This window comes from Sceloporus occidentalis, unplaced genomic scaffold, assembly GCF_023333645.1.
Source record: "Sceloporus occidentalis isolate IW3139 unplaced genomic scaffold, rSceOcc1.0.p SCAF_404, whole genome shotgun sequence".
NCBI classification, from domain to species: Eukaryota; Metazoa; Chordata; class Lepidosauria; order Squamata; family Phrynosomatidae; genus Sceloporus; species Sceloporus occidentalis.
Genome location: NW_028317384.1, coordinates 93064 through 106447, shown reverse-complemented (window position 1 = coordinate 106447; position 13384 = coordinate 93064). Strand labels below are relative to the sequence as shown.

The 13384-nt window shown below is 53.0% G+C and overlaps 1 pseudogene; it reads left to right on the top strand.

The window, feature by feature from the left end:
• The window catches only part of LOC149272865 (unconventional myosin-Ig-like), a 36875-nt pseudogene extending 29778 nt beyond the window's left edge, over window positions 1-7097 (top strand).
• The last annotated feature ends 6287 nt before the right edge of the window (window positions 7098-13384 follow it).

Sequence of the window (13384 nt, the reverse complement as noted above, 5' to 3'; positions counted from 1 at the left end):
GCTTCATATCAATATCAACCTGCATTCAGGGCATGCACCCATCGGTTCTGCCCCCTGCGGGGCAAGACAAGAACAGCCAGCAATAGATAGAAAATAGATCAATGCATCCCGTGTGAACCCTGCGGCCCCCAGCGGCCCCCATCAGACTGAAAGGGGCGGGGCTGGGACCGCCCATCACTGGAGGGACTGGGTGGCGTCTGCTCGTTCATCAGCCTCGCGTCCGTCAGTCAGCGGAAGAATAATGGGAGTTATTTCCCCCGTTTAATTTATAAAGCCGTTCCCTGCTGTTTCTATACACATTATCGGGGCTTTTAGGGCCGTAGAACCCTGCGATCCCCTCATACCCAGCAAACATTCTGACTAAACAGGGACAGTTGGCTGGTATACTGATGACATGTTGCGTACAGTGCACATGTATTTTATTATCTGAAGTCTCTTTTCTGATGATTTACGCTGTTTTGGGTTTTTTCTGTAGCCTGTAATGCGCCTGCGCGGAGTAACAACGCACTTTTTTTTTTCTCGACAAACGTGATAATTAGCGCCGGGACTCTGTAACGAGCTGAGATCGGCGTGATTAGCGCCGCGCAGGATCGCCACTGAGTTATTCACGCCGCTGCGATGCGGAGTAGTGGGAGTGGGAGTCGTACCAGCGATCCCTGCTTACGAATGGTGCCGGAAACATAGATTTCAGTCATTCCGATAAGTCCGGCGAATGTATGGAGTGGCGGGGGCTGCGCAGGCGGATTGCACCTGCCCCCCCACCTTTAATCTGCCTTCTGCCCCCGAGTGCCGGTTACTTACGCCATTTAATGAAATTACAAATCCATCAGTCCCCTGCGGCTCCCATTTACAGAGGTTGGGGTAACGTGAGGTCGGGGGTCACCATCTGCCCCTCCTGGTCCGTATTAAAGCCCCATGTAGAGACCACTGGGGAGCTCAGCCATCCATCTGTCGGGGGATCTGGGGGCCGACGTCTTGGAAAAGCCCCTCCGCCTGCAAAGGACACAGAGCCTGAGCTGGGGCACTTAGGCCAGCGGCTCCCGATGTGATGGCCCCGGGGGGCCAAGGGAGCCCTTAATGGAGGGCAGCTTTGTAGTTTGGGGAGAACAGAGGTGACAAAGGAACTCTGGGTGCGGCTGGGAGTGCTGGGAGTGAGAGGGGATTCCAATAAAATGGTATACGTTTCGGGCTTGGAATGGGGGTCCTCGTCCCCAAACCCGAGAGAATTCTTCTGGCAGAATGTTTAAATTATATATAGAGAGAGCGACTGGCTGTTAGTGATGGGAATGGGATACTGAATGGTGAATGCATGGCGTGCTGCTGGTTACCAGCTCCCAGGAGCTTACAATCTACGCCCCTTCATTCCAGCTGTCCAGAAAGCCCCAAACAAGCCAATTACTGAAGCGTGTGGCCGGCCTCCATCTGTTAACCGGCCTCCGGGATTCTGACACGCCGAGCGCCGGCGGCCTCATCCAGACTCAGGGCAGACTTACTGCTCTATCCCCAGTGATGCTGAGACCGCTGTGACGCCTCGGCAAAGCCTCGATTATCTGGTTGAGGTGACCTCCGGGGGTCTCAATAACGTTACAGTAATCCCCGTGAGTCTCGGTCAGGTCGCGGCGTGGGGGGGGCTGCTGCCGTTACCCGGCCATTCGCTCGAGGAATTTCTTTATTTTATACCCTTTATGGTTAAAATGCATTTTTTTAATGGTTTGGGTCGGGGCGGGAGTGGATACGGCAACCGCACTAAGCCCCCTCAACTTAAGGCTGTAGTGATTGAAAAGCGTGGGCAATCTGGGGACTTTGGGGGAGATCACGGCTTGTGGCCCCTATGTTTATAGTCCTGGTTTCAGTTATAGCGGAATGTGACTCCCATCAGTCTCAGGCAGCCTTTGGCCGTCGCAGCCGACAGCAGCTGGATTGCCGCCGGTTAATGAATGAATCCCCCGGATCGGCAGGTGGCAGACGGAGCAGATATCACGAGGCCAGGCGGCAACCATCCGCTCCCAGCCAGACACGGCTAATAGAGACATTTTGGAGGAACGAGCGCTGGGGCCGTAGGCAGGAGGGGGGCGGACGGCACGGAGCGGCTGTCGGGGCCCCGCACGCTGCATTTAACATAAATTCAAATGGATTGCAGCCGCCTCTCTGCTACGACTGACTTAACAAACCCCTTCATTGCCAAACAAACCCAATCCATCCCCCACCTCCTGCGGTGCCAGGAACCCAGCGGCCATTGTTTCCTCACCGAGGAATCAGGAGAAACACCTGTGTTAAAGGCCACTTTAGAACACAAATGGTTAAACCCTGTGAGGCTTATACCATTCTCAGGGTGCGCTGACCATATCTAATGCCAAAACCCCCCTGTCGCCCCTCAAAGTGTTCCCTCCTCCTAAAAGCCCCCCGACGGACTCCTCTGAGCCCCCTGGGACGCGCTGCCCCAGCTGGGTCCCCCCGGCAGCTGCCTCCTGGCGGTCCGTGTCTCAGCGGATGCTCCGGGGTTTATGGCGGGACTAGCGGTGATGTCTGGAGGCGGCCTGGACTGGCCCCCCGGCCCCCCCGGTGCATGAAACTGCAGTGTGCTGCCCCTGGCCCTAAAGTGCCGGGCTGCTCCTTCATCACCAGGCCGGCCCGGTTACCGTGGAGTGGAGCCGCCAGCCCAAATCTCTACCAGATTATGACATTCGAGTAATTCGCCGGTTACCGACACGTCAGACGTTTTTGCCGTAACCAGGACGGTATTTCTGGCTGGAAGCAGACTTTTCATTCCGGTTTATTGCAGTTTCCATGGTTTTAGGGTGCTTTTTGTTGTTTTTTTTATGCAGAGTCTTGAACACAGGTGATCTCTATCAGTCCATGGGCTGGCTACCTGCCCTGCGAGCGTTGGCTGTTTGATTTCGGCGCTCACTGCGGTATTTTGTCGCGTTATGGCAACAAAAACCCGGCCAATAAGATAATCGACTTAAAAAAAAAATGGCCTAATTAGGGGAAATTCTAAAGAAAATGGGTTAAAATTCCGACAAATAAGAATACGTTTTCGGTGGCTGTAGAAATAACCCTGAGGGCCGGTGACAGAATTCCTGATTCCGGAAAGTTCCTGGCAAAGAACCGGAAGGATACGATGTATCTGCTGAAACGAAACGTATAACGGAAGCAGAGATCCGATCGTCACGCCCGCGATGTCAACGGAACCGGACGTTTTTATCACAGAATAATAATTCATAATAATAATAGTAATTAATAATAATGATGTCACCGACTACCCCATAAATGGCGTTCAAGGCAGAAATGTTTGTTTAGCGTTACGGGGGCTTCAGGGAGAAACCGGGGGGGGGCCGAAGCCCAACCAGCAGCTTGTAATAACCGTGCGTTACCGGGAGCGATTACAGCGATTAAACGCAGTATTAAAGGAACCGGGCGATCCATCGGAACCCTGCCCGCTGTATGGGGTTCTGGATTAAATGCTGAGGCCATTTCGTGCCTTATCTAGAACCGGCGTGTTGGAATAAATGCCGACTGTCCCGCGGCCCTGGCTCCAGTCCCAGTGATGGGATGGGTGAGGGGTCCCGGCTTACATATAGAATAAGAGCGAGCGCCCTGTAACGGGTGTCATGTCCTCATTCCGCCCCGGGGAGCGGCAGACGGCGCGTTGGGTGGGGGGCTTCCTCTGACCCCTTTAGGGAAGTGAGTGAAGATGAATGAAGATACCCGGGCGCTGACCTGCTGCGACCCTTTCATGAATGGAAAGCCTGTTCTGAATCTTGCCAGTGAATGGGTTAATCTCATGGATGCAGCCAGTTTAATGAAAAAGAACCGAATTCGGACTGGGGAGGAAGAAGAGTAGAATGAATGGGGGGGGGGGGTGAATTCAGCTAAAGGGGCAAAAAAACATAACACTGCAGACCATCCCATGTACTAGAATATTAGCCTGATGTTATTCCAGGGATGTAGGGGCTAAGGGACAGCGCAGAGGCCCGGGGACGCAGGGGGTTAATGCGCAGAGGGTCAGGGATGCAAGGGTTAATGCGCAGAGAGATACCCGGGGACGCAGGGGTTAATGTGCAGAGGCTCAGGGACGCAGGGGTTAATGCGCGGACGCGGCACGTATCACCCCGCGAGGCCGCCGCATTCAGCACCGCGGACAGCGCCGCCGGGACCGGCCGCTCATTAATTCCCGGGGAGCCAATGCACGTCTCACTCCGCTTATTGTGTGAAGCCGCCTCGAGTCCCGGAGCGGACATTTGGCGGGAGTGTGAGGGGGAGCGGCGTCTCACCGTGACCGCAATCGTCTCGTCACATGACGTCGGTCTCGTCCTTTGCAGCTACATTTCAACCGAGCAGCCTTTAAACCGCCAGCTAATCAGAACCCGGCAGGGAGAGGGTTAATTTTAAATCGATTAAACAAGCAGCGCGCAAGCACTCTCCGCGCGGTCCGAGCTCCCAAATCAATCCGCCCTCCGGAAAAACCCGGCTGCCCCAGTTTACGGACGGCGGCGAGATGTGCCGTAGGTTGCTAGGTAACCGCTCCAAAGCTCATTAATGGCTGAGACTAAATTCGGAGCCCTGCGAGGGGGGGGGGGCGCGCGCGCTACGAAGGCTACAGCGTGGCCCCCCAACTAGGAGCGGGGGGGGGGCTTCCTTCCCTAGCAACACGGATCTGCCGCCAGCCGGAGGCTTCCTCCACCTCATCCTCTCCGGAGCTTCAGCTTCTCGCCGTTATCTCAGCTCTAGATGCCAAGGGGTCAGGTTTTAAAGCATACGCGTGGAAGAGTGTCCCAGCAGAGGTGGTAATGGCTTACACAGGACACGAATGTTAAAATGGAAAGACCTTTTTGCCTTGGAAACGGCGACATTAATCTGGCGGTTTACTCTAAAATCTGCGGTACTGGGAGGAACGGGCCGGCCCTCGGGGGCCACACTCAGAAACCAATCAAATGTTCCTAACCACTTTCCCTACTCCCGTCGCCTCAGATATCACGGTTGAAATGCCCAGGAGCCCCCAGCTGCGCGGTGTGTGTGGGGGGGGTTATTGGGTGAGGGCTGTGAGCGGAGCTCGGTCTCCCTTATAGATAAAAATGTTTTTAATACTTCAGGCTGAGGGGAAGCCGGTTAACCCCTTCATCAAAACTGACGCACCATTGACACCCACGGCCCCCGTATGGCGAGGGGTGGGTTTAACCCTACGGCCCCCGTATGGCGTGGAATGGCGGAGTGGGTTACCGAAAGGGGTCTCTGGCTTGTGGTGGTAATTAATGTTACGCCGACTCCATCCATCCCCCGTCTCAGGTGGGAGAGGGGCTGCTGTGACAGCTTCGCACTTACACGGCTGCCATGGCAACCACCGAGTGAGGCTCAGAGTGGAGGTCGGTCTACGCAGAAAGCTGCATCGTAGCGGTAGACGGCGGGGTCCGAGTTTTGGAGTAAGGGGGTATTTGTTGGTCACTGGGGGCAGCAGGAATGTGAGGTGGCAGTTTGAGCTTCGCTGCCCGTCTGCGTTTCGCCCGTTAAATGCCAAATCGGCTTATTATAAAAAACATCACTTTGTGAAAAACGAGGCTGATCGGGGCAGGTGAGAGACGCCGCCGGCAGACGGGGCAATTCCCGGGGGTCCGCCGCAGACAGCAGAGACCCGATTCTGTCACCGGCCCTCCTGAGCCGGGAGACGAGCCGTTAGCCCCGGGGGCATAAATCCCATCTTACAGGACGGGGCAGAGCGATGGAGGGAATGGCAGAGGAACGCGCCGGGGAAGCCGAGGCTTTTGCCCCTGATATCAGTGTCCTGGCCCCCCTCCCACCCCCGCTCATGCCCTCGGTCACATCTCCAGGGGCAGTTTCTGCTTCTGAGACCCACAGAGCGCCTCGCCCGGGTGATAATGCTGCTCCGTGGCAGTTGCCCCACGGTTTAGCTCTGAGGGTACGGATCGGGAGACCGCGGGGCAGAAGGCTCGCTGGATTCCTCTAAATGTAGATCTCCTCCTGGGACACGTTCTAGATCTTTCCCCCGCCCCCCCCTCTCCACGTGCCCCGGGGCCCCCCTCTCCACGTGCCCCAGCTGATCCCCCGCCTCGGTGAGCTCGGTATAAATAACACGTTCTGTATCGCAGTCACTTAGAGGCAATTAGAAGCCGCGCGGCTCGGCCGCCCCTCACTGAGCTCTTTGTTTCTGCCCTCGGCCTCCATCGTGTTTCCTGTCAGCACCGCAGGCGGCCCCCGGGGGCCACGAAGCCACATGCAGCACACATGAAGCTTTTAGAATTACCCCGCTGTCCCCAGTGTTTAAAGGGTTTCCTGGGCAGATTGGTAGAGTTTTTGCCCCGGTCTCGGGGTGAAGGGGCAGATTCTGGGGTCACACAGTCTGGAGCCGACCCTCCTCTGATTTAATGATATCTGTGCATCCTGATCGGCTCTTTTCTCCCTGCTATATCACAGCTGGAATCCCTGCTTAAATGCAGGTGATTCCATTCAGAGTATCTTCACCTCCTGACAAGTCACGGTTTCCATAACGACCGTTATTGGAACCGTTCGGCGGCAGCCGTTAGCGAGTCCCTGCGATGGGGTCTGTGTGATGGGTATCAAAGGGTTAATATTTGGTTATTCTCTGGGGCAGATGATTTGGAAAGATGCCCTTTGGGGGCGGGGCGTCTAATCCGTTTAAACCCAAAGCCCCCGGCCAGTGAGGGGCAGCTCTGGCTCTCTGTTCCTACACAACTATAGCAGCTTAATGGGGAGGAATAATGAGAAGGACTCTAGTAAGTTAAGCAAATACCCTCATTGGCTTCTTTGGTGTCACATGACAATAAAGTGTTCCCGACAAAAATAATGCTTTGGGCAAAACTGTAGCTCGCGTAATAATGATTTGCCCCTGTGTGAGACGCTCTGTCTGTTTCTGCCCCGTGCGGGGTAACTCACCGTGTCCCCCCCCCCCCTGTCTGCCCCGCAGGGAAAACCGGCAGCTGTCAGTCACGGTGACGGATTGCATCCAGATGAACGTCCGGGGCAGGAGGTGTCTGGTTACCGTGGAGATGCACAGCGCCGCGCAACAACCCGACTTCCGCCAAGAACGCAACCGCCTGGTGCTAATGTGGCCGGGGAAATAGAGGGTCCGGCGCACACCGCGGGGGCCCCGGACACCCCGTACACCGCAGGGGCCCCGTACACCGCGGGGGCCCCGGACACCCCGTACATCGCAGCCCTAAACTCCTGCAGCATAAAAACAGAACATTCAATCATCTGAAGAAGAGACCGCTGAGGTTTCTCACAATCAGAGACTCCGAGAGAGAAATGTCGTTATTTTTATAATATTTATAACGCCGCGGATGACGTTCAATAAATAAATGCTTTATTAAAAAATAAATACCCCTAGTTGGTATTCGGGGGGCAATTAATGCTGGGGTAGAATGTGCTGTTTACCCAGACAGCCCCACCGGCATACCTCCCAGGTGTCCTCTTTTAGACTGGCAGTCCTGAATTTCAGACACTGTCCCATCCAGCAGCCCCGCTGGCAGTGGGGGTCGGTGGGCCGCGTCGGGTGATGCCCAGGTCCGGGGTATGTTTTGCGGGGCAATCAGTGGCCGGGGTATATAATCCATACACTGAGGATTCTAATAACCTCCCCACACCCCAGCTGGGGCACTTCTCTGCATCACCAAGAAACGCAAAGGGTTAACTCAGAGCAGACATGCCGGGTTTGGCCCAGAAGATGCCCGTGGGGGGGGCACTTATTGCCCTCTATTTGAGTTGAGATCATGTATATGATGCAGGTGACCCCAGCCCTGCCGGTACCCCGCTCCTCCCCTACCTGCCCCGTGCCCCACTTCATGTTTCTTTGCCGCCACCTTTAAGATGTCCGCCTTCTCTGCGGGGGGGCTTTACATTATTTATTAATATAAGGAGCGGGGGTCCGCAGGAAGCAGCGCCCCTCACCGTTTCTCTCGTGTGTTTTTTGCGTGTTCTGGTTAGCGTGTTACATTACGGTTGTGATGTGTTTTGCGTTGTTTCCCCCCGGACAGACACGTTCCTTCCCCCTAACCCCATATTCCCCTTAGTCCTCCCCGGTGCCTGTTCTCTAGTCGCCCCTCTGCCCGTACTTTTTCCCGAGTTACTTTGCATCTGGCCCGCTGTGTCTTATCTTTACTGGTGGTCCGGGACCTGCGGAGACTACCCACGCGGAGGTCAGCAGTGAGGCTCGGGGTCTCTCGAATCACCCGCTGTATACAGTAATATAACCCCCAGCGCTGTATACAGTAATATAACCCCCCAGCGCTGTATACAGTAATATCACCCCCCCCGGCGCTGTATACAGTAATATAACCCCCAGCACTGTATACAGTAATATAACCCCCCAGCGCTGTATACAGTAATATAACCCCCAGCGCTGTATACAGTAATATAACCCCCCAGCACTGTATACAGTAATATAACCCCCACCGCTGTATACAGTAATATAACCCCCAGCACTGTATACAGTAATATAACCCCCAGCACTGTATACAGTAATATAACCCCCCAGTACTGTATACAGTAATATAACCCCCAGCACTGTATACAGTAATATAACCCCCAGCGCTGTATACAGTAATATAACCCCCAGCACTGTATACAGTAATATAACCCCCAGCGCTGTATACAGTAATATAACCCCCAGCGCTGTATACAGTAATATAACCCCCAGCGCTGTATTCAGTAATATAACCCCCCAGCGCTGTATACAGTAATATAACCCCCAGCGCTGTATACAGTAATATAACCCCCAGCGCTGTATACAGTAATATAACCCCCAGCACTGTATACAGTAATATAACCCCCCAGCGCTGTATACAGTAATATAAATAAAGAAGATCATTGGATAAACAGCCGTTGGTTCCATTTGAAATGTTTTATTTTTAACAAAAAAAAAAAGTGCCACGGTTATAGTCGTTTGATTTGAGGGGACCCCGTCCCATCCGCAGACCCCGCGCGGCCGTCTCATTGGCTGGGTGAAGGGCTCCGGGTATCGCTGTCCGGGTTCCGTTTCGCGCGGATTCTGTAAAGTTTGTGGAATCTTCTCGTTCCCTCAGAACCCGGCGGGGACGATTTTTACTTCAATTTCCAGCCATTTGGTCATCGTGGCAAATGCCCCCCCCCCGAAATAAATAAATAAAAGCCCCCGAAGCCTCGGTACCCTTGAAACAGAGCGAAGACCCCTGAGCTTCGAGCCAGAGATTCCAGTGTTACCACGTATAAAAAAAAAGACAACCGGAGAGAACCCGACGCGTTCTGCGCAGATCTCCGCCGATCCGCGAGGAGGAAACGGTCTGACGGAGCCCCGCGCTCCTCCCAGAAACGCATTTACAAAGAGGGGAGGAAAAAGTCAACACCAAATTCTTGCATGCACCACACACACGGAACAGAGAGCGATAATTCCCGTCGGCGGAACGTATTTACAGACAGCGCGGCTTCACTTAGAGCGTTAATAAAACTAATTTACTTCTAAATACAAAGTCGGGGGAGAATCGGCACCCCAATATTTTAAAGGTGCCACCCGTGGGGACCCAGGAGCTAAAAAAGGGGCTACGGGGTTACAAAGACAGAGTCATTCCGGAGAACAGCGGTACAAGTGGAGCAATCACCATAGCAACCAGAGCAATTGTTCTGTAGACATAACCCCCAGCAGCAAATCCTCGATGTCTCCCGAAAAGAGGAAAGGAAGGTGGATCCAACCGCCAGACTACAACTCCCATTATCCTAGGATTGTGGGGTGGCTCAACAGCTGGAACGGCTGCTTCCTTCCGGGTGATCCTGGGGGGGGCTATGGTTTGGTTAAGAAGCCGTTCTGGATATCGCAATCTACCAGTTCTAGATCTGGGCTTTCAGGATCAGGTCCATCGGGTGACATCATGCGGGACCCGGGACAGGAAATGTGGCAAGAAGTGACAGCGTCTGACCAACACCTAGAACAAGCAGCAGCGATTTCTGATCTAGAACTTAGAAGGAAACGTAACATAATCGAGAACACGGAGAACGCAGATCAAGAAAAAACAAAAACACTCGTCTTTCATTCCCATTATATTGGGGTTTTTGCCCGTTCTTGGCTTTTAACCCCTTTGTTTTCCCCAAATATCGATTCTCGATCACACAGCCGGAACCCTACAGAAGACGTCTCTCCGGGCCGAAGCCCCCCGACGTCAGGGTCTAGAAGCCGGCCAATAGATCTAAACCGTTTCTGGGTCAACGAGAAAATTGGCCAAAGCCACGGAATTCCCGGGGACCGGGAAATAATTATCAGGGTTTCAGAAGATTCCGAGGACCTGGGATTGGCCGAGTCTTCGGCGCCGTCCAATCAGAAAGCTTCGCTGTAGAAATCTTTTCTGGATCTTTTCGAGGCGTTGCCGTAGGCGACCGTATCTAGATACCAACGGCTGGACAAAGGTTTGCTTAAATCTGCTTTCTTTTTATATATCAGTACAAATGTATCTCAGGAACCGGAGTTTGGGGAACAAAAAGAGTGCCAGGAATTGTCCAGAACACACAAGGCGCTCTAGAACCCGTTAGAACCGCATTAATTTTTTTTTATCAGCTAAGAAAATAATTAATTGAGAAGCGTCGGCGCAAATTATCACCGCATAAAAACGGTGCGATTTCACGCACGGCGCCGGGTCCGGCGGTTAAACCGGTTCTATCCAGCGCGGTTCTACTAAACGGTAACGCCATGGAGACCAAGCGCTCAGTCACACTACGCACCGCGGCGGGTCTAATCGCAATATCCACCGCCGACAGATTCTAACACCAGAAACGGCAGCCAGATCTTTATTTAACCCTTTGCATATCTGCGTCACTCAAAGGGTTAAATACAGCATTCTAGAAAACCATCTGTTAAATAAAAAAACCCCAAAACCTGATGTTTCTCGCGGCCCCGTTTTCTCTGCATGCAGTATTATTTCTCAATTAAAATGATAAATCCTCTGCATTCTGAATTAACTTGTGCGGTAAAACAAAGTGGGTGGAGTTAGCACTAATTGTTTTTTTGAATGGCATGCACCCGGGTTATATATATATATATATATATAACACCCCCCCCACCCGCAGTAATAATTATAATTTACTGATCAAATCGAACGAACCAGGAGACGGGGAGATGTCGTCACACACGCCAGGCTTCACGGAACACGTCTCACAACACGCTACATTACCCCGGGAGAAAGAAGTCAGCACATACTACACACGTCACAGGACACTAATGAACGGGGGCAACTTCCAGAACATGCCCCATCTGCCCAACCCCCCCCCCCCGAGCCAGCTGGGGAAGAGTTAAAGGCCAAGCTGCAGCTGCAGCGGGTCAAACACGTGAGACGCAGGAGGCCGTCGCATTATCAACAAATTGAATTTAAGAATAAAGTACATTATCAGGGGTCAGTACCAGCTGCACGGATTAACCCTTTCACGTCTCTGGCCAGGAAAACACCAACAAGTACCAGCATTTTTAACCCTCCCAGTACCAGAGGGGTTTCAACCCAACATCTCGGCCCATCGGTCAGGGAATTAGGAGAAGCGGATCTGCAACACCCAACACACACAGCCGACAGGGTGCGTTACAGTTAACCCTCTGCATTCACACACAGCTGCATCGAATGGGCCTGCGCGGGGGTCCGGCTCAGCTATTGATAAAATATAAGAGAGTAAAACCTCAAAACCCCCATTTTGCCTTCACAGGGGCTCTCAGTGGCGCATGTGCTGCGGGGCTGCATGGGGCATGGACACTGTGGACAGTAGATACCCCGGTGGTTGGGTTAACCCTGCGGTTTTTCCCCCAGTTGCCCCAGCATGCAGCGGTCGTAACGTCTCCTCGCCAGCGCGCACAGATTTAACTTAAAATGTCCACAAGGCAGATTAGCCCCCCGGATAAAGACGCCGTGCAATCCGCACCACAAGAGCTCACACTTCGCTGAACGATGGCCGAGGGTGGGGAATCGCGTTTAACTCATTTAGTGAGCGATCGCACTCTGGTCGCTGAATGAGTTAAACATCATTGCGTGTGTTACACTCATTACACGGTTGCGCACGCACATACAAACAAACATATCACACGCACACCGGCAATGTTTGCTTTAAATCACCGTCTTGTTTACAAAAAAAACCAGGCAAACAAACAAAGAAAATCAAACATGGCTGCTGCGTGTAATCCGCACATACATGTTACACGCATGTAGACGCTCAACACTCTGAGGAGCAGCAGGCAGCGGCATCTGCCCATTACACAGAAAGACGCAGAATCGGGGAGGAATATTTTGGCAGAAGTGGCAGCAAACGATAGACAATCCATTAACACTTTGTTCTCCGGAGCACCGAGCAATGCGTTTCAAAACACCAAGCCGCCTGGTGGAGCACAAGGGGTTAAACACAATGCGGCTGTAATACTCTGCATTTGGGATCGTACAGAAGCAGGAACCCCCCCCCTACCAAGGGTTAACATATTGCCTCCATAAATGACTTATTACCCCCCCCCCAGACATCAAGAGGGGGAAGGGCTTCTTCCTGCACCACGACCAAAACCATTAAAAACACTTAAAACGCCCTAAAACTGGTTAGTCGTGCCGTATTACGGAATTAAACAAATCTGCGTGTCACCCGGCGGGACCGAACCCTCCGCAGATGGCACCGCATTGTAATCCACCTGATTCAATCGGACAGACTTCAAAACAAGATTCCCAGCAAGCACCGGGGCCAGGCGGCAAAAACATGTCTGCCGGCCGACATCCGGAACCCCAAAACCCAACCCCCCCCGAAAATAAATAAATTATAAGAGGTAATCGAATCAACAAACCCCTGAAAGTAAAAGCTGACCCATCGCATCATGGAACCAAACACGGTAAAGAATCGTTCGATTTACAGCAAAAGAGCGTCCGGCGGACGGGGGCAACGGGGGCAACGCCGGCACCGCGCCGAGTCAGCAGGCTGGAGACACCGGCATCACCGCTTCCCGGCAGAAGAGGGTCAGCTCTTTGTGAAAGTCCACGGATTTTTGTTTGAATGAACGATACGAGGTGGATGGGAGTTGTTTTGGGGGATTGTCCGATACTGATGAGGAAATACTGATGAGGTCATGGATTGGGAGCGCTTTGGAAATCATTCTTTTTAGCAGCCGCTATCCATATGTAGAGAGGAACATAACGAGGTCCAGCAAAAAAAGATACTACTGAGTGAAGATATGGGGCGAGCGCCAGGCACTTCTTGGCCTAAAGTGACCCAAGACGCCTTGGGTTTCCATAACTTCCCAACATGGACAAAGCACAAAAGGTTGGAACATGGTCCTTTTTGGCTACTGGATCAAAGCTGGCCGGCGATGGTGGGTATCGCAACCGACCTTCAAGTGCTGTGATAAATCCGGACCATCGTTCTCCAGGGACAG